General features: G+C 39.5%; 1 long non-coding RNA gene across 1 annotated transcript; it reads left to right on the top strand.

The window, feature by feature from the left end:
- The first annotated feature begins 39 nt into the window (after positions 1-39).
- LOC116569177 lies at positions 40-20359 on the top strand. Its single transcript, XR_004276897.1, has 4 exons — positions 40-1479; positions 3908-4011; positions 6057-6219; positions 19142-20359. It is a non-coding gene; the product is annotated as an uncharacterized LOC116569177 (long non-coding RNA).
- The last annotated feature ends 216 nt before the right edge of the window (positions 20360-20575 follow it).

Raw genomic sequence — 20575 nt, 5'->3', positions numbered from 1 at the left:
GCTAGCGCCTGCGCGTAAGCGGATGCGCAGAGCCCAGGGAGTGGGAAGGGCGGGAGAGCAGAAGGCGGTGGAGGGGGACTTCAAGGGGGAAACAAGTATTTCTAGGTAGTGTGCAGGCACATATGTGACACAGGGCACCCTCCCCTCCTGAGGCCATCTTAAGCAAACATCTGGGCTACTTCTACAATAGGGAAAAGATCTGAGACAGAGTGGTTCAGCAAGAATGGGAATCTCTAGTTTATTATTTTCGGGTTAAGTTAATATGCAAATTATGCAAAATATCATGGGTAAATACAGTAATTATTGTAGCTTTAAAAGCTTTTTATTGTAGCTAGGGAACGGCAGCCTTAATTGCAAAGCGCACACACCATTCTGTGATTCATCATTCATTTAACAAATATTTAATAAGCACCTTATGAGAAAAGCTGCAGTTGGTTTTGTGGAGGATGGGAGGATGACTAAGAACCAGTCCCGTTGTCATGGAAACCATTGTGACTCCTGCCATCAGCTGCCACCTGTTCTTATTCCAGATCTGAAAATTAAGTCCTAGCACCTTTACAAGACTATCACACACACAGTTTGACTTTGGCTCCAAAATGTCCCACCAAATCCAACAAAATTATTTACTTTGACATGGGAGAACAACACAGTAACCCTTTGTCCTTTGCTCTAAGTTGTTTTTCCAGGAATGGAGAAAGGTTACTCTGAACTGCTCATATTCACTAGCTCTCTGCTTGTGAGTAATAGCAGGGTCTGTGCCGGTGACCCATTCAATAAGGTAGCCTCACATGCCCTTGTCCTTTCAGACACTTCAGCCTCCCCCCCAGAGGGCCACACCTTAAATGGTGTTGCTTGACCTCTAGGAGTCTAAACTGGCCACAGCTGTCTCTTGCATGTTCATTGTCCGAATTTCCCTCATGTCCTCCAATCCTTTAATCCCTCTAAAATTACTAGTTTTTCATTCCTCCACTAGAATGAGGTGGAGTTTAGAGGCTGCAAAAAATGGGAAGAGGGGCGGTGGGGAGGATATCTTACTATTCAGAGGCTTTTGGACACCTTGCTACTTAGAAGGAATACTTACTGGAGTGGTGTGGAGGTGGGGTGATGATGGAGATGCTGGGTAGAATAAATAGAAGAGAGAGGAGAGAGTGAGAATAGGATACTAAACTAAAAGCTAGTAAAAAGAGAAAAATATTTTTCAAAACATGTGTAGTTTAAAGGAACAGTTATATGTGTGCAAAGAAGTAAGGAGTGCAAAGAATTGGAAGGCATCAAGGATGGCTATAATTTTTCCAACGTCGGGACCAAGTAGATGAGTGATAATGCATGAATCAAGTTAAAGAACAATGGAGGTCAATAAATCAAAAGAACAGAAAGTGTAAGACCCCAAATCCTTCTGGAGTCAGAAGCTCGACTTCCATTCTTCACTTCTCTATATGGTCGTTTCCCTTTTTTCCCCAGAGGGTATGGGAATATCAGGTTCGTCTCAGTACTCATTTTGGTTGTCAAATTTGGGCTGCCTGTAAGCATGCAGAGAGATTACCGAAATGTGGGTTTTGGGGTCCAGTTATCAGAGATGCTGATTCTGTGTGTCTAGGGTGAGGGTTTCGGGTTTTAAATACATGTTTTCCCACTCCTACTCTTTGATTCTGATGCATGGAGTCCAAGGGCCACACCTTGAGAGGCTCTGCTGTAGAAGAACTTCTTATTTTGCCTCGGTGGAATCCTTAGAAAGCTTAAAGCTATAAATCAAAAGGCTTTTAACATGATGAATTTCCCTTCAAGATTCCTTTTGGGTATGTAGCAAAACTGCCTCATAATTAAAGCAAGGTGCGTACTGCTAATATGAAAAATAGATAAGTGTCATAAAAAGATAATTCATAGAAGAAAAACATTTAATAAACATATGAAGAAACTTCCAACTAATAATGAAAGAAATATAATACCGTGCAGCTAGATCTCATTTTTCAACTAACAAATGGACCAAAGTTTGTGTTCTCCCTTTTTAAAATGATAATGCTCAGTATTGGCTAGTGCATGAAACAAGCATGCTCATACATTGTTAGTGTGACTGTAAAGAAGTATAGCCATTTTAAAAAGTAATTTTAGAGTAGGTGTCATGAAGCCCTCAAATATTAATATTCTCAGAATGTCTACTAAGGAGATAATCAGAGAGATATGCAATGATTACACCCACAGATGTTTACCGCGATCTTTTTAAAATGATGAAAAGTTGTAACAACTTAAATAATCATCAGTTTAAAAATGATTAAAATAAGTGAGGGCATATCCACAAAAAGTAAAATTATGGAACCATTAAAAAGTAAGTTTCAAGGAATAATTAAGGCTATGGAGAATGATATAAAAGAGAAGTGCTGGAAATAATTTTTTACTTAATATAATCCTGATTTGCGTGGAGAAACATAAAGGTATCCACAGAAAACATTGAAAAGAAAAATTTAAATGTAAGCCGTCTCTGGATGATGGGATGTGGATTTTTAAAATTCTTTACACTTCTGTGTATTTTGCAGATATCCTTCAGTGACTGTGAATTTAATTTTGTACTTTAGTAAAAAGCCTTCTCCTTCTAAGACACAAAAAAGCCTGATTCTGATTTCAGCCTGAAAATGGTCTGTGGTCTTTGTCTGGGTGGTTTTAGACCTGAGCTGAATTCTGCGTAATTCTGCTCTGTGAAGTGCTCCAGCACTCCCGTTCTTGGCAGTAAAAGACCCTCCAGGCACTTGAGTGAGATCCTTGCAATCAGAGTCGTGATTGCTAAGAGGTTCAAGCTTTGTTTGTAAGAGAAGAAGTTCTGATTCTTTTCTTTAAAAGTTCCTGCTTCCACTGATTAATCTTATTTTTCATGAAGTTAGAAGTGCTCTTGTGAACTTCCATTTGTTTGATGTCTTCTTTTTTAACCCTGTAGGTGTTCCAAAAAGATTTCAGTCTCCGCAGAGTTTGTGGGAGCCCCAGATAGGTTAAGTGGGGCTGGCTTGAGAGTAGTTCATGTTTTAGGTCTGCTGTACTTGGTCTATCCCTTCCCCCCAGCCTCCCTTCCTGGGAAACCATGTGGGCACGTAGGTGTTGCAGTCGGATTCTCTTCTGAGCCTAAAACCCTCTGGACCCATCTTCAGCCTGAATCTGGCCTCATGCCATCCAACTGTCTCTCCAACCGCCCTCACCCTCAGCTCTCAGCCTTTGCTGATGGGAGCCCAGCACCTTCCCCTCAGATCTGTCTCATGACATTGCTTCTCAGAAATAGGCCTCAGCTCCCTTCCTTGGATTCATTTACTTTTGCTCCCTAAATAAAGGACTTCTAGGTTCTTAAGGAAGGAATTCTGCCCAATCCAGTCCAGTTCTGGGGCTCTGTCCCTGTCCCCAAGAAATGGAACTGTACTTGCTGCAGTGAACCCACAAATCCCCAGACAGACCCTACCTTGGGAGAAAGTCCCTGAAGTCCTGGGAACAATTTAGTGTCACTCTGTCTGGTGGTAGAATGTGCCTCAAGGGAGTAGCACACCAGCCTCTGAGTGGAGGGCTGACCCTTGCCTGTGTCCAGCTTAGGCCAGAATTGAAGTGCTTGGCCTGGGCCCAGAGGCACCAGCCATCCCTACAGTCCTTCCCAGGAAATTAATGCCCACCTCCCAGGATTTCTCAGGGATCACCACTGGGGACGTTGCTTTCTGGTGAAACAAAATATTGGCATCCTGGTTTTGCTTACATAATGGGGTTGGCGTTCCCACATGTGGAGTTCTGCAGCCACCTCTGAGAGCCACCTAGGATGCCCAGCTGTTTGTAGGAAGGATGTACAATGTCCCTTCCCAGCAGATCTAAGACTTCCTTCACGCACTATGATCCTATCTCAGGCCATTCAATTGTCACATGCCATATTCTGCTTCTGCCTTAGGATATATATAGAGCCGCAACTCTCATTCCAAGAGGACTCTGAGGAGCCAACCTGAATCTCAGAATGTTCTGTCTCGGTGGGAAGGAGGAGGAGTCAGCCGTGAGGTACCTGTGTGACTTGGCATGCTGGGCAGTTGGAGACCCCCTGCCCATGAAAAGTTCAGTAGATGTGGATCAAGTGTGTCGGATGTCCATTTTTCAGAATAAAATTGAATTTCGGAATAATATAGAAACCTAGGTTTTCATGTGAAATCCATAGGCCACCAACATATGACATATAAAACCAAGCTATCATTCCTATCCTTTATGGTTTTTAAATAATCAAGATCATACCCATGGTAAAAGACAAGCAAACATTAGTGAGAGTTTTGCTTTTATTTAAGATGTAGAAACCTGTAGGGCCGTTATTTCTTTCCTATCCATAATAGTGAATAATCTACAAAATGCATACATTTTCTTGAATGTATGAACTGAGATCCCAAGGCAGCCACATAACCAAATGCCAAAAAGGGGCAAGCCCGACTAAGGAGAAAAAGGGACACACAAGCTGTTTCTCATTTGGCAGAGCACCGGCAAAAAGGTGAGTGTGATAGATTTGACTATGAGAAATCAAGCTAAAATTTTCACAATTTCCTAAAGGCTGAATTTGGACTAGTGGATCAGTTTAGAACAACTGGGAGCCTGTGATGGTTAGTTATATGTGTCAGCTTGGCTAGGCACAGTACCCAGATATTTGGTCAAGCACTCTTCTAGATGTTTCTATGGGTACTTTGTAGATGAGATTAACATTAAAAAAAAAAAAGATTTTATTTATTTAGAGAGAGCACATGCGTGCTTGTGAGCTCGGGGATGGGGGCTGGGGGAGAGAGAATCTCAAGTAGACTCTGTGTTGAGCAGTGTGGGACTCAATTTCATGACCTTGAAATCATGACCTGAACCAAAAGCAAGAGTTAGATTCTTTTTTTTTTTTTTTTTTTTTTTTTTTTAGGATTTATGTATTTATTTGACAGAGAGAGAGAGAGAGAGATCACAAGTAGGCAGAGAGGCAGGCAGAGAAAGAGAGAGAGAGGAGGAAGCAGGCTCCCTGCCGAGTAGAAAGCCTAATGCGGGGCTTGATCCCAGGACCCTGAGATCATGACCTGAGCCAAAGACAGAGGCTTAACCCACTGAGCCACCCAGGCACTCCAAGAGTTAGACTCTTAAGCGACTATGCCAACCCAGGAGCCTAATAGATGAGATTAACATTTAAATCAGTAGACTTGAATAAAGCATATTACCCTTCATCATATGGTGGGCCTTATCAATCAGTTGAAGACTTGAAGGAAAAAAGACTCAAATTCTCTGGGGAAGAAGGAATTCTGCCAGCAGATTCCCTTTAGACTGCAGCTGCAATCTTCCCTGGGTCTCCAGCCTGCTGCTCTACTCTGCAGATTTTGGACTTGCCAGCTTCCATAATTGCATGAACCAATTCCTTAAAATAAATATCTTTTCCTCTCTCCCAGATAGGTAGGTAGGTAGGTAGATTTATGTCTGTATCTCTATGTATTTGTGTTCATTCAGAGTGACAGACACAAGGGAAGTTTATGTTCATTTTCAAGGTCTTCTACACAGTGTCACTGGTTGCTCAAAAGAAAATGAGGGGTGGGGGAGACAGGAGACCAGAGAGAGCCCCTCCCCTTGGTGGTATAGGTTTACAGGAGGTGACTGCCTGATGTAGGTGACAGGCACAAATCACCCATATCTTGTGACCTTTCTTTTATTAAAGCCAAAAAGTCTTAAGCCACTGGGGGAGGGAAAGCAGACCCTCCTGTCCCCAGGGGAGGGGTAGGAACAAATCTGTCTGCATCTGGGGTAGGGCAGGAACCTTCTCACTCTTCTCACTCTCAGGAACCCAGAAGATATCTATTACTTTGGGGGTAAGGATAGAAGCAAAAACTGTCTGCTCTGTGGTTGGGGTGGGGTAGAGTGATCATGAAAACCTCTTGGGTCCAAGAACCTGCACCAACTGAAGCAGAGGTAGACTACCACTGGGAGAGAAACAGGTACCTCTCTCCTTCCCAAGGCCCACCAAAGACACAAGACAGAGTTTGGTCACCACTGGGGAGGTGAGGGGAGGAGGGGAGTAATGCTGAAAATGTCCTATTCTCCAGGCCCAGAGGCACAGGACTTGCCTGAGACTGAGGCTGATTCCAGGAGAATCAAGGACCACAACCTGCCTTCCAACACAGCCTAGCAACAGGCAGCAAGCAGTCTGTTGCCAAGGAGAAGGCAAGACTGTGGAGAGAAACCCCACGGAGTGGTGCAAATATGCAGGTACTGCTGAAAGCCAATGGTTGAGTATTGAGAAAAACCCTCCAGCAACCCATTCCCCATCACACTAAGCACGAGGTGCACCATGGGTAAGGACCTCAACAGCTAAACTCAAACCAGCTCAACTACTGGCTAAATTAACTCAACCCCTTATACCCTAACCCCCCCTCCCTATGGTCCAATAATAGCCTGACAGAAGAGGCAAGCCCACTTCCAGGCATAAACACTATTAATTTCAGTCTCTACTGGCTTCGCATGTAATGTTCCACATTCAGTGACAAATTATAACAATATAAAAAGATAATAAAAATGGGGAGAGAGCTTATCAAGTGAAAACAATCAACAGAACTAGATCTTAACAATAAAGATCTATCAGAAAGGAACTTCGACATAAGTATGGCTAATATATGAAAGGTCTAGTGGAAAAAGTAGAAAACATTTATGAACATATGGGGAACTGGGGCACAAAAACGGAAACTATAAAAAGGAAATAGAGATAAAAATATATAATGTCAAAGATGAAGAATTCTTGTAGTCTGTTCACCAGCAGACTAGATACTGTTGACAAAAGCATGAACTTAAAGATACTACATTAGAAATCATCAAAAATGAAACAGAGAAAAAGATGGGGAAGGAGGGTACAGAAGATAGAGGGTTGTTTTTTTTTAATTTATTTTTTTAAAATATTTTTAATTTATTTATTTGACAGACAGAGATCATAAGTAGGCAGAGAGAGAAGGGGAAGCAGGCTCCCCACTGAGCAGAGAGCCCGATGCGGGACTTGATCCCAGGACCCGGGGATCATGACCTGAGCCAAAGGCAGAGGCTTTAACCCACTGAGCCACCCAGGCACCCCAAAGATAGAGTTTAGAACTGTGGACAATATCAAGATGATAGACAATAGGGCAAAAGAAATATTTTAAGATAAAATGGCCAGTATTTTTTTTTTAATTAATGAAGGACAATGCTACAGCTTGAAGAAGCTCAGAGAATCTTAAGCAACATAAGTACACCAAACCAAAATCAATATAAAATCCACTTACAGACACATCATAGTCAAGTTGGTGAAAACCAAAGATTTTTCTTCTTTTGAGAGAAAATCTCAAAGACAGCCAGAGAAAAACATTACATACTGAAGAAGAAAGATAAGTTTATGGCAAACTTCTTGTCAATAACTATACAAAGTAGAAGACAATAAAGAGACATCAAGTGCAGAAAGGGAAATAGAAATGTTTTTCTGGAATTCTATGCTCAGTGTAAATATATTTTTACATGAAGATGATATAGACGTTCTCACACAAAAATTGAAGGAATTCGTTGCCAATAAACCTGTATTACACAAAAGGCTAAAGGAAGTTCTCTGGCAGAAAGAGTACAGTACTAGTGAAAATTTGGACATACACAAATGAACAGCAGTGGAAATCAAATGAGGATAAATATAAGAGATATTTCCCTTTTTGTTTTCTTTAAAAGAAAATTTACTAAGTACACATAGTAGCAATGTATTGTGAGATTTATAACATGTAAAATTAAGATGTATGACAATAATAGCTCAAAGCTATTTTCCTTGGGAAAGGAAATTGAGGTCTACTGTTGTAAGGTCTTAAACTATTCATGAAATGGTTCATTATTTCAAGGTAGACTGTAATAAGATTAAGGCATATATTGTAAACTCCAGAGTAACCACTTAAAAAAGAATTGTAGCTAAATAACCAATGGTGAAGATAAAATAGATAATAATAATACTCAATTATCCCAAAGAAAGCAGAAAAAAGAAGAATACAGATGATATGGAACAAATAGGAAATGCATAGCAAGATGTTCGGTTTAAATCCAACCATATCAATAGCTAAAATAAATATAAATGGTCTAAACTGGGGTGGGGGGGTGTCAACAAACTGACCCTCAGCTCAGATCTCCTGTTGCTTGTTTTGTAAAATACGTTTTATAGAATCACAGTCTCATTCACTGATCTAGGTATTGTTCTGGCTTCTTTCCTACTACAATGGCAGAGTCCAGAGACTGGATGGCTTACAAGGCCTAAAATATTTACTAGCTGGAAAAGTTTGCCAGCCCTTAGTATGAATACCCCAGTTAAAAGGAAAGATTGTCAGATTAGCTAAAGAAAACCAACTATTTGTTATCTACAAGAAATATACTTTAAATATAAAAATAACCTTTGGTTAAAAGTAAATGGATAGAAAAAAACAGTATCATGCAAACACTAATCAAAACAAAGCTGGTCTAGGGAAATTCAACAAATTTGAAAAAATGGTGCTGTGGAAACTCGGTATCTATACACAAAAGAATGAAGCTGAACCTTACACCATATTCAAAAATGAACTAAAAATGAATCAAGACGTAAATGGAAGAGCTGAAACTATAAAACTCTTAGAAGAAAACATGGGGGGATATCTTCATGACATTGGAGTTGGCAGTGATTTCTTAAATATGCCACCAGAAGCTCAGACAACGAAATAAAAAATAGTAAGTTGGACTTCAAAATGAAAAATGTGCTTTGAAGATCACTGTCAAGAGAGTGAAAAGATAACCTCCAGAATGGGAGGAAATATTTGCAAATCCTATATCCAATAAGGAAGTAATATCCAGAATACATAAAGAACTCCTATTACTCAACAACAACAAAACAAACAACTCAATTTTAAGGGCAAAGACTTGAATAGACGTTTCTCCAAAGAAGATCTACAAGTGGCCAATAAACATCTGAAAAGATGCTCAGCATCATTAGTCATTAGAGAAATACAAATCAAAACTACAGTGAGTTACCACCTCATACCCAGTACAAGGGCTATGAGAGAAAGAAAGAAACAAAGAAAGAAGAAAGAAAAGATAAAAGAAAGGGAGGAAGGGAGGAAGGAAGGAAGGAAGGAAAGAAAACATCTTGGTGAGGTTGTGGAGAAATTGGAAGTCTTGTGCTGGTGGGAGTGTAAACTGGTGCAGTTGGCTGTGGGAAAACAGTGTGATGGTTCTTCAAAAATGTAAACATAGAGTTACATATGACTCATCAATTCCATTCCTAGATATATACCCGAAGGCTTGAAAACAGGGACTCAGACAGATTATCTGTGTAATCTGTCTAGTGTAATTCACACTAGCCAAAAGGTGGAAACAACCCAAGTGTCCATCAGCTAATGAGCAGATAAACAAAATACACTATATACATACTTTAAAATGTTTAAAACTATATACTTCCCATTATGCATATTTTTTCACAGTAAAAACAACACAAAGCAAAAGCTAGACTGGCTACATTAATTTTAGACAAAGTAGACTTTAAAACCCTTCAGTGAGTCTCCACAGTTGATGGTCAAAGTCCATATCCTTTAGATGACATGCAAGACCTTAGAAATTCTGTCCTCTGCTTACCATTTCATCCCAGTTTCTTACCATAGTAAGTGCTTTAGCCATTCTGAAGTACAGAATAGCTTCAAATATGCCTCATTGTCTCTTGCCTCTGAGTCTTTGTGCCTGTTTGGAAAGTCTTTTTCTCACCCTTCACTCTTCCTTTGGGATCAAAATGGAAAACATCCCTTTTTTTCCCTTCCTTCCTTCCTTTCTTTTTCTTTCTTTCTTTTGATTTTATTTATTTATTTGAGAGAGAGAGAACAAGGGGGAGAGGTCAGAGGGAGAAACAGACTCCCCGCTGAGCAAGGAGCCCGACATGGGGCTAAATCCTGGACCTCCAGGATCATGGCTTGAGCCGAAGGCAGTTACTTAACCAACTGAGCCACCAAGGTGCCCCGAGACTGTCCCTTCCTGAGAGCCTTCTCTTAACCCCTACCCTATCCCAGACTTTGAGAGGTGTTCTTCCTAAATGGCACACAGTATCTATCACACTGTGCTACGATGGATGATTTCCTTGCCTGCCTCCTTTACTACGTTGTCAGCTCCTTGAAGGCAGGGATACCATATCCTACTTTTTAAATTCCTAGTGCTGGCTATGGTGACTAGCATATGGTGGGCACACAACAAGCATTTGTCAAATGAATCAAATTCTCTGACAGTGGTCGTGGAGATATATGGGAGACCAAAACACAGGATGTCTTCTCCTTCATCACACTGGTCATTTTTTCCTTTTTTTCTGCTGTCTAGTGCATCAATATGTAGGGAATAATCGTGAAGCATCTCCCAAACTGATAATAAATATTATTCTGTGATCGTTAAACTAGTGAAATCCACACACAATGGATGTGAATACATGTCTGCAAATGTCATCCTAAGAAACAGGATGTAGCAGCGCCTGGAAATTTAATCAAGGCATGACGGAATGTGGAGGAAAGCTGTAACATAATCAATGGGCTTAACAGCTGAAGAAAGAATATGTGAGCAGAAGGGGGGTGGTCTGTAGGGAGTGCTGAAAAGCAGAGCCAAGGAACAAACATTTGTCATTATGTCTCCAGCCCTGTCAAGGGAAAGAGTTGTTTTTTGACCGTTAGACACAAATATGCAATCCACCCTCTATCCCTATGGATGCCACAGAGCTCATCCAATTCCCCCCGCTTTGTTCTGATTTCATGCTCACAAACAACCTCTGGATTATAATTTGGCTTCCCATGTAGAGTTTCCAACAGGAGAGAACGCGCTGACCAGTCAACATGGACATCTGGTTCATTTGGCAAGGACTGTCCTCTTTGTATATGAATGCATTGGTGTTCTGGTTTATACATCAGTCAGTTCATATACCCCAGGGGCTAGAGAGGTGCTCATTCTCCCAGCTCTCACTGAGGCTGCCAGTGAGGTCCTGCTCCCCTTTGTTTGCACCTTCACTCAGCCCAGGCTGAGGACAAAGTATCTCGAATCGGCCACATCTCCTCCAGATTCGAGCCCATCTTGCTTCAGACTTAGTCTTCCTCACAGGAAAAAAAGAAAAGGGCTTCGGACCCACAATCTGTGCTGATGTGCAGGATCTTTCCTCAGGATTCTCTCTCTTCTTCAGAAATACGGCCTTTGCTGAGGAAACAGTTCTTATCTCCCCATACCACAATTCCTAGCCCATGTGTTTATTTACCTTAGTAATCATTTCCAAAGGCTGAGGATTAGGAGGAATACTTTCAGAGAACACAGTTAGAGCTGAGCTGAGTCTGGCAAGGGCTTGCCCTGACAAGGGCTCAGGTATGATAAAAATGGAAGAAGAAAAAGGAGACCAGCCTCTACTTGGTTTGTTTGGTTAGTCTTGTTGAAATGCATGCCTGGATAATTTCTGGAAACCCTAAGGCCTCAACTCATGATTTTGGTAGTTCTGTGGGTATTCTTGGGGGGCTTTGTCTCAATGGGCTGATTTGAGTTTTGGGAAAAGTTAGGGGCTGAGTGAGTGGAACCCCTGTAGAAAGTGCCTAATAGATGAAGGCTGGCCTGGAGAGAGGCCTTGAATACATTTTCAGGCTGACTGGAAGAGCCACAGAAAGTAAAAAGGAAGGAAGACAGGATGGGTGAACACTACTGTAAGAAAAAAAAGAAACCCTGAAAATTTGTAATTAGATGGAAGGAATTAAGCATTTATCCTTCCTTTCTAGTAGGAGCTATATTTCAAGGTACCGGTTAACCCTAGCTGATAAGGAAAAGCCCCACCAGAAGCATTCCTGCATAGAGGTAAGAAGGAATTACACAATAAGGAAAACAATATTTTGGAAACTCTAATGAAAATACAGATTCAGACAAGGAGCTTCAATTGGTGTTAAAAAAAAGTGTTTGGTGGATGGTTATTTGGGGAGCTGAGACATGTGTAGTGTGGAAGCAATATATCACAGAAAGCTTTCCAGTGGCAAGGTGGAAAAAAAAAAAAAAAAACGTGCAATGAAGGAGTCAGGCTGTCATCACTCTCATATCCTGGGATCAGACTTAGTGTTACTAATAGACACTCAACCAGATATTATGTGTCCTCTGCTGTGACTCAATATGGAGTATACAATAAAACCTATGATCTGTTCTAGACAAATACAATTAACTGGAATATATAGTTTAGATATAACTTTTATTTTATATGAAAAGCAGAAGATGGAAGAACAAGCTGAACAATATTATATGGAAGCAGTCAGACAAATCTGGGGGGGTAGGGTATTCTGTAAGACACATGACCTGGCATCTTCAACAGCCAGTGTCCCGGAAAAGGGACTTAAGGGATATCATAAGATGTGTTATATGGATGGCCTTGGGCTCGATACAGATTGGGCAAACTGGCTGGAAAGAACATTTTTTAAACAAATGGGGACATTTTAATATGGATTGAGTATTTGAGTATTAGATGAAATGAAACTTTCAGAAATCATAAGGTGACTGAAAAGAAGGTTTCCAAGGGTACAGTTAGCGATATGCCATTTTGGCTAAAATCTTACATACTACATCTAAGCATAGAGAAAGATCCACAAAGCTGGTAATGTTGGTATTGAAATACAATTGTTTTTCTGAGATATTTTTTATTGAGGTATAATTCATATACCATAAAACTCGTCCTTTCAGGGTATACAATTTAGAGGATTTTGCTGTATTCATAGGGTCTTGCTACTATCATCACTGTATTGTTCCAAAACAGCTCTGTCACCTCCAGAAAAGCCCAATACCTATGAGTAATCAGCCCCTTAACTCCTTTTCCCTGCCTCTAGCAAACAACAGTCTACTTTCTGTCTCTATGGATTTGCTTATTATGAATATTGCGTATATATGGAATCATACAGTATGTGGTCTTTTGTGTCTGGCCTCATTCACTTATAATGTTTTCAAAGTTCATTCACATTGTAGCATATATGAGTAGTACTTCATTCCTTTTTATGGCTGAGTAATATTACATTATATGGATATATCCCATTTTATTTATCTGTTCGTCGGTGGATGGACCTTTGGGTTGTGTTAACATTTTGGCTATTAGGAATAATGCTGCTATGAACATTTGTATACAAGTTTTTGTGTGAACATATGTTTTCAATTCTTTTGAATATAAACCTGAGAGTAGACTTGCTGGTCACACGGCTTACATTTGGAGGAAATGCCAAACTGTTTCTCAAAGGGCTGCGCCATTTTACATTCCCACCACCGGTGTATGAGGAATCCAATTTCCCCACATCCTCTACAACACGAGTCACTGTCCAACTTTTCTATCACAGCTGCCGTACTCTGCATGAGGGGGTATCTCATTATGGTTTTACCATTCATTTCCCTGATAACTAACGGTGTTGAACATCTTTTCATGGGCTTATTTGCAATTTGTATACCTTTGTAGAAGTGCCTAAGTTGGTTGCCAATTTAAAAATTAGGTTGTCTCTTTATTATTGAGCTGATTCTGAATACTAGACTCTTATCATATGTATGATTTGCAAGTATTTTCTTACATTCTCTGGGTTGTTTTTTCATTTTCTTAATGGGTGTGTTTTGAAGCACTAAAGGTTGATAAAGTCTAACTTAACTATTTTTTCTTTTGCTCCTTATGCCTTTGGTGTCATATCTTAAAAACTGTGTCTAATATAAATTCATGAAGATTTACCGCTACGTTTTCTCCCAAGAGTCTTAGAGTTTTAGCTATTACACTTAGGTCTTTGACTCATGTTGAGAGTTTTGGTATACAGTATGAGGTAGGTGCCCAACTTCACTCTTACACGTGGGTATCCAGTTTCCCCAGAAACATTGGTTGAAAGGACGATTTTTTCCCCCACAGAATCGTCTTGGCACCCTTATCAAAAATCAATTGACTGGGGCGCCTGGGTGGCTCAGTCATTAAGCGTCTGCCTTCAGCTCAGGCCCTGATCCCAGGGTCCTGGTTTCAAGCCCCACATTGCGCTCCCTGCTCAGTGGGAAGACTGCTTCTCCCTCTCCAACTGCTTGTGTTTCCTCTCTCCCTGTCTCTCTCTCTGTCAAATAAATAAATAAAATCTTTTTTAAAAAATCAGTTTACTGTAAATATATGAGTTTATTTCTGAACTCTGAATTCCGTTTTATTCATCTGTATGTCTCTATGGCAGAACCATGCAGAGTCTTGAATATTATAACTTTTTGGATAAATTTTGAAATGGAGGAGTGTGAGTCTTCCAATTTTGTTCTTTTTCAAGGTTGTTTGGATCTTCTGGGCCCCTTATTTCCATTTGAATTTTAGGATCACCTTGTCAATCTGTGCAAAAAAGGCATTTGGGATTTTGATAGGGATTGCCCTGAGTCTGTAGATCAATGTGGGAATTATTGCCATCTTAACCCTAATAAATCTTCTAACCCATGAAAACAGGATGTCTTTCCTTTTATTTGGGTCTTTAATTTGTTTCAACAATATTTTTGTGGTTTTCACTGTTTAAGTCTTACACTTCTTTGTTAGATTCATTCCTGAATATTTTTTGATACTATTATAAATGGAAATATTTTCTTAGTTGTTTTTTTTTTTGCCAGTATATAAAAATACAATTGATTTTTAAATCTTGTATCCTGTATTCTTCCTAAAATCATTTATTAGTTCTAATTTTGTGTATGTATTTGTGTGTGTGTGTGTGTGTGTGTGTGTGTGTGTGTGTGTATGTATTCTTTAGGATTTGCTATTAATAGATTATGTCATCCACAAATAGAAATAGTTAAAGAATTTTTTCCTTCCTTTTCTGGCTGTTTTTTTTTTTTTTTTTTTTGCTTAATTGCCCTGACTAGGACCTTCAGTGCGATGTTGAACAGACGTGTCAAGAGCAGACACCTTTGCCTTGATCCTGATGTTAGGGAGAAAAGTTTTCAGTCTTTCACTATTAAGTGTAATGTCACTTGTGGGTTTCTTGTAGATGGCCTTTATCAGGTTGAGGAAGTTCCTTTATATTTTATAATTTGTTGAGTGTTTTTTTTTTTTCAAAGATTTTATTTATTTATTTGACAGAGAGAAAGAAACAGCATAAGCAGGGGGAATAGCAAACAGAAGGAGAGGAGAAGCAGGCTCCTTGCTGAGCAGAGAGCCTGATGTTGAGCTCAATCCCAGGACCTGAGCTGCTAAAGGCAGATGCTTAACCAACTGAGACACCCAGGCACCCCTTGTTGGGTGTTTTTGTTTTGTTGGGTTTTTTTTTTTTTTAAAGATTTTTATTTATTTATTTGACAGAGAGAAATCACAAGTAGATGGAGAGGCAGGCAGAGAGAGAGAGAGAGAGGGAAGCAGGCTCTCTGCTGAGCAGAGAGCCCAATGCGGGACTCGATCCCAGGACTCTGAGATCATGACCTGAGCCGAAGGCAGCGGCTTAACCCACTGAGCCACCCAGGTGCCCTGTTGGGTGTTTTTTTATCATGAAATGTCAAATGTTTGTTCTGTGTCTTTTGAGATGATCACGTGGTATTATGCTCTATTCTATTAATATAGTGTGTTACATTGATTTTCATATGTTGAACCAACCTTACATTCTGTCATAGTATACATTCCTTCTTATATGTTGCTAGATTCAATTGTCTGATTCCTTAAAGATTTTTGCTTGTAAATCTGTAAGGGATATCGGTTTTTAATTTTTTCTTGTAATATCTTTATCTTGTTTTGGTAGCAGAGTAGTAATGGCTTCCTAGAATGAGTTGGGAAATGTGCCTTCCTCTTCTATGTTTTGTAACAGTTTAGGAAGGATTAGTGTTAATTTTTCTTTAAACATTTATAGAATTTACTGGTGAAGCCATCTGGTTCTGGGCTTACTTTGTGGGAAGTTTTTGGTTACTATTTCAGTTTCTTTACTTGTTATAGGTCTTTTCAAAATTTCTATTTCTTCTTGAGTCAGTATTGACAGTTTGTGTCTTCCTAGGAATTTGTGCATTTCATCTAGGTTATCTAATTTATTGACATATGATTGTTCATAGAATTTCCTTATAATCATTTTTATTTCAGTAAGGTCCCTAGTATCGTCCCCTTTTTCATTTTTGTTTTCAGTAATTTGAATCTTCCATCTTTATTTTCTTGGTCAGTCTAGTCAGCATTTTATTAATGTTGTGGATTAAAAAGTATAACTAACTTTTAAATTTCATTAATATTTTCTGTTGTTTTCTATTCACTATTTCATTTATTTTAGCTGTAATCTTTATTATTTCTGTCTGTATGCTTGCGTTATGTTTGGATTGCTCTTCTTTGCTACTTTCTTAACACGAGAGGTTAGATCATTGACATGAAAACTTCTTTCCAAATGTAGCTATTTACAGCTATATATTTCCATATGAATATTGCTTTCACTGCATCCTGTAAAGTTTGGCATGTTGTGTTTTATTTCCATTCATTTCAAAGTATTTTCTAGTTTCCCTTGTGACATTTTCTTTTACCTGGTGGTTATTTATGAGTGTGTTGTTTAATTTCCAATTATTTGTGACTTCCTCGGATTTCCTTCCGTTAGTGATTTCTAATTTCAGTCCATTTTGGTCAGAGAATATTCTTGGTATTGTTTCAGTCCTTTCAAATTTATTAGGACTTGTTTTATGATCTAACATATGGTCTGTCCTAGAGGATGTTCCAGGTGCATTTGAGAAAGCTGTGTATTCTCATATTCTCGGGTAGAGTGTTGTGTAGATGTCTGTTAGATCTAGTTGGTTCGGAGTGTTTCTATCTTCTATTTCCTTGTTAATCTGTCTAGTTGTTTTACCTATTATCGAAAGTGGGTTTTTCAAGTTGGCAACTTTTGTTGAATTGCTTTTGGCATCCCACAGGTCTCTGAGATTCTTTTCATTTTCCTTTGTTCTTTTTTTCTTTCTATTCTTCAGACTGGATAAGCTAATTGAACTATTTTCAGGTTTGCAAAAACTTTGTTCTGCCTGCTCAACTCTGTTTTAGAGCCTCTTGAGTGTTTTCATTTCCGTTATGGTATTTTTCAACTACAAAATTTTTACTTGATTCCTTTTTTAAAAATATAGTGTCTACCTTGTTATTGGTATTTTCTATTTAATGAGACATTGTTCTCAAACTTTCCTTCAGTTTTGTAAACCTGGCTTTTTCTCATTCTTTGAAAATATTTATAATAGCTTGTTTAAATCTTTGTCCTTTCAGCCCAATATCTGGGCTTCCTCAGGGAGTTTCTATTGATTGCTTTTCCCTGCTGTGTATTCATCTATATTCCTGTTTATTTTCATGTCTCAGAAGTTTTTACTAAAAATGGACATTTTCGTTTTTAATTTTTTTAAAAAAAATTAAAATAATATCATTTAAAATAATATCATATTATCTGGCAGTCTGGAATTCAGATTGGCAGTCTGGAATATAATCTGTAAATCTCCCCTCCCCAGAGTTTCTTATACCTGTGCTATTTGTTATTGTTTATTTGTTTAGTGACTTTTCTGAACAAATTCTATGACGTCTGTATTCTTTGTTGTATATGACCATTGAAGTCTCTGATCAATATATTAGTTTAGTGGTCAGTCAATAATAAAAGAGATTTCCTTGGAACCAATAAGTCTCCCAGCCCTTACACAGGAGTTCAGTGTGTATGTTGGGACATACCTTCAACACTCAGCCAGGCAGTTGAAAATTCTTCCTTTTCCTTTAGTTCCTGCTTGCACAGAACATCAGATCAGTAAAAGTGAGCTCTTAAGGTCATTGCTGATCATGTGCACAGCCCTGGCCATAAGCACAAGCCCACATATGTATGTGGCTTCTAGAGTCCCAGGAATATACAGATCTTTTTATAGCCCCTATGCACGTTTTGTTCCCATCGCTTTTTTTAAAGCTTTTTATTTTTTAAAAGATTTATTTATGTATTTTAGAGAGAGAGCATGGGGCCGGGGCAGAGGGAGAGAGAGAATCTTGAGCAGACTCCCTGCCAAGTGTGGCATCCAATGTGGGGCTCCATCTCACGACTCTGAGATCATGACCTGAGCTGAAATCAAGAGTCGGATGCCCAACCCACGAAACCACCCAGGTGTCCCCATTTTTAGCTTTTTAGTTGGTCTATTATTTGCCCCAACCATTATCCCATAATTCAGGCAGCTGTGAAGTCAGACAATTACCTCTTATTGTTTTAAACAAATGTCCTGGGGAGAGGGTTTCTGTACTGGATGAACCCTGAGTTACTCAAATAAAGCCATCTTGCAAGTGGGGTCTCCCAGGGACCCACCAAGATAGGTCAGATAATGGCAATTCTTTATAAATTGAGGCTTTAAAGAAGTTCCAACTCCATTCTGCCTCTCTGGTGGCTGCCAAACTGCTGAATTTTCACTGTAATTGTGGACTATCGGTTTTCAAGGCTGCTGTGAAGCTGAAGAGAGGTACATGGGAATAGAGTAAGTTAAATGATCACGAACTCATAGTTCTTCCTGCGTTTCAGCTGTTTTTTTTTTTTCTTGACTAAATGCTCTTTGGATTGCTTTGTTTAATTTCCAGAGTTCTGAAAAATTGAGTCTAATGATTTTTGCTACTTTTTTCATCACCTGTATGGAGGAGAGCATTTGGAGGTTCTTAGTCCACTGTTTTTGCTAACATCACTCAGCGGCAGTAATCTCTTGATGATGGGCATGCAGTGTTTAATTTTGTAGTTTGGGTTTGTTTACATTTTCTATTTTCCCACAATACACAGGTGATATATTTGTAATAATAACTGGTCGTTTATAAAAAGAAAAAAAAATTTAAAGTCCATGGAATTTTGCTTGCCATTTTAGTAAATTTGGCTGTTCACACCAGGGGCCATAAGTTTAAAAACTTTATATTCTTTTAATTTTCCCTTATTAGTTTCTTTTTTTTGTTACCATTGTCAATTTACCTCTAGTGCTGAGAGCGAAAGCCTTTAAAATTAAAAGCGTGTCTTTTTTTCTGGGGGCAGCAAAGAAAATGATGTAGTTGGTGACTGTGACTTTCCCAGTTAGTTTTGAGAGAGAGAACTCCTTGGGGTTGGGGGGATCATGGCTAGAGTAATCATATATCCTAGTTTTCCCGGGGGCGGAAAAAACAGTTTATACCTGTTGTTACAGGATAATTATTAATAGCACCCACTTCATGTTCTTAAAGGTGTCCTAGCTTGGATTATAAATTTCATGGCCAGCACTAGTTATTGACAACAGCAGGAGGTGAGGAAGCCAGCAGGTGACTCAGGGACAGCCACAAGAGCAGAAGACATGGGGAACCAGACCGATACCAACAATGGACCTGGAGATAAACAGTTGAAGGGCTTGAGCATGGCTCCCCGGCAAAGGCATGGAGGCTCCCACTTCAGTTTCTTAAGTATCTCTTGAACTCCCATGTTGGGTGAGTTCGTGGTTCAAGCTCATTCCTCCTAAATTACTACAAAACAATCACTGGATCCTATTCCCACCTGCTTTGGCTCACAGGGAAGCTCAGGCCCACCGCCAGGCTGTGGCAGACATTTCCCATGGATTGCTGGTAAGAGCAGCTATGTGGCAGTCCCTCTCTGAGCTCCCTGAGCCAGAGTATGGCTTGAGATTTACGGTGGTGAGTTACCTGGTGGAGGAAGTCCTGCTCTAATGGTCTTTGTGCCGCTATCAGTGACTTGGTGGAAGCCTGTTTGGAAGTTCAGGGCAAGAAACTCACAGTGGCTGCCAAGGTCCAAGGTAAGGGATCCAGTTTGGGAGCACAGAAGCTGAGTCCTGTCACAGAATTGTGAGACCAGGTTCCCAGGATTCAGGGTGGCTAGTAAATGCAAAATCTGGCTGCAGTGGTTTCCTTTGGATGCCTCCAGTTTGTGGGCAGGCATCCAAAGGAAAGGTATCTTTTATTAGCTTTTTAAGTTTTTGGAGGAGAGGGCACCAGACAGAATTCTCCTAGTTTGGGTCTCTGCGTGTTGCTCACTGGCAAAATAAAATACGACAAATCCCAGAATCCAGTGTGATTGCCATAGCAGTATAAACCCTTTCTACAAAAGAAATATTTCAATAAAGTTGTAAGGAAAAAAGGGTAAAGTCATCGCTTGAATGCCTGTTCTGACCCTCTCCTGCTGTCACGCAGGCGTGGGCCTGGGACATTGATGATGCAAAGCTTGTTCAAGAAAGAATTGGTGATTAGATGTGAGGCAAATTGGCAGGTGGGGTCAAACTACTCACGTAATACTAACCCATATTGGACAAGAATCAGCTGGAGGGAGAATTGTTTAAAAGGTATTCTTAGAGTACCTAGAAAATTGTCTGCCCATTTATGGCTTTTTCCTCTTTTATTCAGTTAATATATTGAATTACATTGATCGATTTTCAAGTGTTGAGCCAGTCTTTTGTTCTTGGGATTAACTCACCTTGGTCATGATATATGAATATTTTTATGTATTGCTACATTCAATTTATTAATATTTTGTCTGTTTATGTATCTATGTTCATGAGGGATATTGGCCTGAAGTTTTATTTTCTTGTAACTTCTTTGGTTTCATTATTGGGTTATAGCTGGTCTCATTAAAATGAGTTAAAAGGTGTTCCCTCCTCTATTTTCTTTTATAAA

Source organism: Mustela erminea, chromosome 11 (genome assembly GCF_009829155.1).
Source record: "Mustela erminea isolate mMusErm1 chromosome 11, mMusErm1.Pri, whole genome shotgun sequence".
NCBI lineage: Eukaryota > Metazoa > Chordata > Mammalia > Carnivora > Mustelidae > Mustela > Mustela erminea.
Note: the sequence above shows the minus strand (reverse complement) of the source record. Positions and strands in the feature narration are given on the sequence as shown.